The sequence below is a fragment of the Cupressus sempervirens genome, chromosome 4 (genome assembly GCF_028749045.1).
Source record: "Cupressus sempervirens isolate cs-2001-9-10 chromosome 4, ASM2874904v1, whole genome shotgun sequence".
Taxonomy (NCBI): domain Eukaryota; kingdom Viridiplantae; phylum Streptophyta; class Pinopsida; order Cupressales; family Cupressaceae; genus Cupressus; species Cupressus sempervirens.
Genome location: NC_143121.1, coordinates 641318693 through 641322187, shown reverse-complemented (window position 1 = coordinate 641322187; position 3495 = coordinate 641318693).

Sequence of the window (3495 nt, the reverse complement as noted above, 5' to 3'; positions counted from 1 at the left end):
TGGGTGGCTTCTATTTTAATATTGTTTAGTGTACTGATTTCTATGCCATATTCTTTTCTAATTTTTCCAACAATCAGTCTTATGACAAAAACCAATAAACTTCTAGAAAAAATAACAAAAACAAATTTATAGAATTCAAATAAATAGTTTACAAATTAACAAATTTAATCAATAATAAGTAAATATCAAGATTGAAACATGCAAGCCTGGGCTTTCAGCCCCTTGGCATCAACACTTAATTTGCATGTCTGCGACAAAAGAGATTCAGGAATGTCTACTTATAAAAAAACATTTGGTTGTAAATTTAAAGGGAAAGACACAAAAACTGAAAAAAAGGTTTTAAATGCAATCTACGCACAAGAGTGAAGGCACCACTGATTTATTTATTTATTTCTGTTCTAAGATGTGTAATCTTATCTAGTTTTAAAATCCAATTGATAATAAATAAATGTGGACATTTGATAACAAATGAATATTCCTATTAAATTAATTATAAACATATGTTCCCCAATTATAAAATTTGGAGAATCGATAGTATTAAATGTTAGGAGATGGTAAAATTTGGAAGGAAAGTTTCTCAACTAAATTATTTACATAATATTGATTATCTACATGTATGTTTTTATAAAAAGATTTATCAACAAGAAGAATTTCGTTTAATAAATGAGATGGAATAATAGATTATAATCTATAAAGCGTATTTTTTAGATACTTTCTACTAGGAAAAAAATACAAAAAGAAACATGACTAAATGGTGAGATCTATTGGATGAAAATAATTAAATCTTTAGACAAAAATATTCAGAAATAATAGAATGAGCCTTTAAAGATAAATGTACAGAAAATGAATTTATAAAATTCAACTAAACAATCTTAAATTCAAGCTCATGGATCTAAAATGATTAAATATCATGCATAGATCAGCGCATCTAAGGCTAGGGTTTTAATCCTTTGAGACCCTTTTTTAAGTTGAAGGTCTGTGATTAAAGTAATACAAAAAATTTCTATTTGCATAATCCTTTGCTTTTAAATTTCTATTTAAAGATGTCTGTGATGAAAGTGACATGATTTTTTTTTTTAAAATTTTAAATTTAAGGGGAAAAGAAGAAAATGATGAAGAAAATTTAAAATGCAACATCAACAAACTTGTTTATAAATCATATGCTCTTCATTGCTCCTAATTAGCACTAATGAATTCATGTTGACTGATACATAATTATATACATTTAATAATATGTATAAATAGATAAATGAATGATAATAACATCATAATATCAACAATATGGCCATAGTAACGAAAAATGTGCTCCAAATTAGGGATGAAAAGAAAATGACAACAATAACAACAACAAAAAAGTGAGGCTTCAAATAATCTTATATAAAAATCAAACTCAACAAACCTCATATAAGACTCCACTTCATTCAACCAATTACATGAGAGAAAATTAATATATACAAACAATGAAGTTAAAAAATTGTCATGTAGTTTTTAAAAACATAACATTTATATAAAAAAAATCTAATTAAAATGACTTCTAATTAGTAAATGAGAGCTCATTTAATAATTTGTTAACATGAGGAATTCATAAAATATCACAATAGTACCTAGCCTATTAGCAAGTATAATAATAATGAAAGTTAAGGATGATAAACAAAAGACGACCCAATCATGAAGGTTATACTTTGACTTTGGAGACATTACAATCACCATCCATAAATACAATTATGCACATTCCATCAAGGCGATGAACATTTTCATTACCTACCACTAACCATATATATCGAATGGGCCACGATTTAATATTAACACAACCACTATGGAAGTTGAGGGGATAATACATTCCAAAGAAGCCCCTTTGAATATGATGAAATATACTCAAGCATATGTCACTGAGGATAATATTCATATGTTTCCCGAGTGGACACTAAGCCACAAGAGAATAGTGATAAGGAACCTATCTATTATAATCATATATGTTAAGTGAAAACTAAAAATATAATTAAGGTATTATAGAACCAACACTTAATATTGGTCGTAGTAATCATTAAAGAGCATTCCCAATAGTATTATAATTATTTAAAAAAAATAGAATTAACCTTTATATATCTTTATGATCAAATAAATAGATTTGATCCTCTAACATTATCATTTCCAATATTACAATTATTTGATTTATGATCAGAAGTGAACAACTAATTAGATTTGATCCTCTAACATTATCATTTCCAATATTACTATTATTTGATTTATGATCAAAAGTGAACAATGTTACCCAAGAGGGGCTTGTATAAATCCAATCTAGTGGATCTTTCCAATAGAGGGTAGGGGTCACATCTCACAAATCTTTGTGAAATAGACTTGGACTTGTAAACTTTGAGGAAGTCCATAGATGGTGTTTAGGCAAATTTGATAACATCTATAACCTTTGGACGCGAATCCAAATAATAATATCATTTGATAACTAAAATGACTATTACGAAGATTATAATTTATTTAAAAGACATCAATCATGATGGACCCAGAAAGGGTACACTACAGGTAGGTTAGTATATTATGATTTCGATCAGAAACATGCACAAAGTCTCACAAGATAAGTCCTCAACTACTTAATACAAAAGTCACATAAATCATAAAAACCAAAAATGTAATACCCTTGGAAAGATTCAAAGGATCACATTGGGGTTTTAAAAAATGAACTCAATCGCTTTGGAATATGTTTAAGCCAAAGGAACATGACTTGAAATATATTCATGAGCAAGTAATGTCTTTGACATCCATTATACAACCCACTAAACCCTATGTGCCAACTCTATTGCCTTAAACAAATGAAATCAAAATAAATACATGACAACCTTAGTTTTAATCAATATGTTGTGTAGTAATAGTTTGAAAGGTTGAAAAACAAGTATTCTTTTTCACACACATGCTATGGTATGTTGTGGTTAGATGGGAGTCGCATTCCAATCGTTTTTCTTCAACGCTTAATTAATAGAGGTGGCAAATAGCGAAAAGTCGGAGAGACAGACGATCGAAACAAAAGGGTTCTCATGAAAGAAAATCTAGGGATGCAAAATGGTAACACTTGAATAAGACATAATAATCTATAAAGAAGTTGAAGACAAACACAACAATGATGATTATGACCCATGAAGGTAATTCGTGCAAAACTTATATCTCATACACAATAAATCCATCTTTATCTTGGCCATACTATCTTTTCAATTTTTTTCTCCATTTTCTTATTCACAAAAAACATTTAAACCCTGCTAAATTCCTCATAAAAGAATCAGAAATTAGCAATTAATATCTAATAATTATTTTTTAAATCTAACCTTTCAAATATGACCCTTGGTTACCCATGAAAATTAAATAGACCTAAAAACATTAGTTCCCTCGGACTGAAAAAGTTTACTTCACGTAAACGGCAACGATTTGGTACTCGGGTAGTTATATATTTATTTAATTACTTTGAAAGGAATTTTCCTCTTTCCTTCT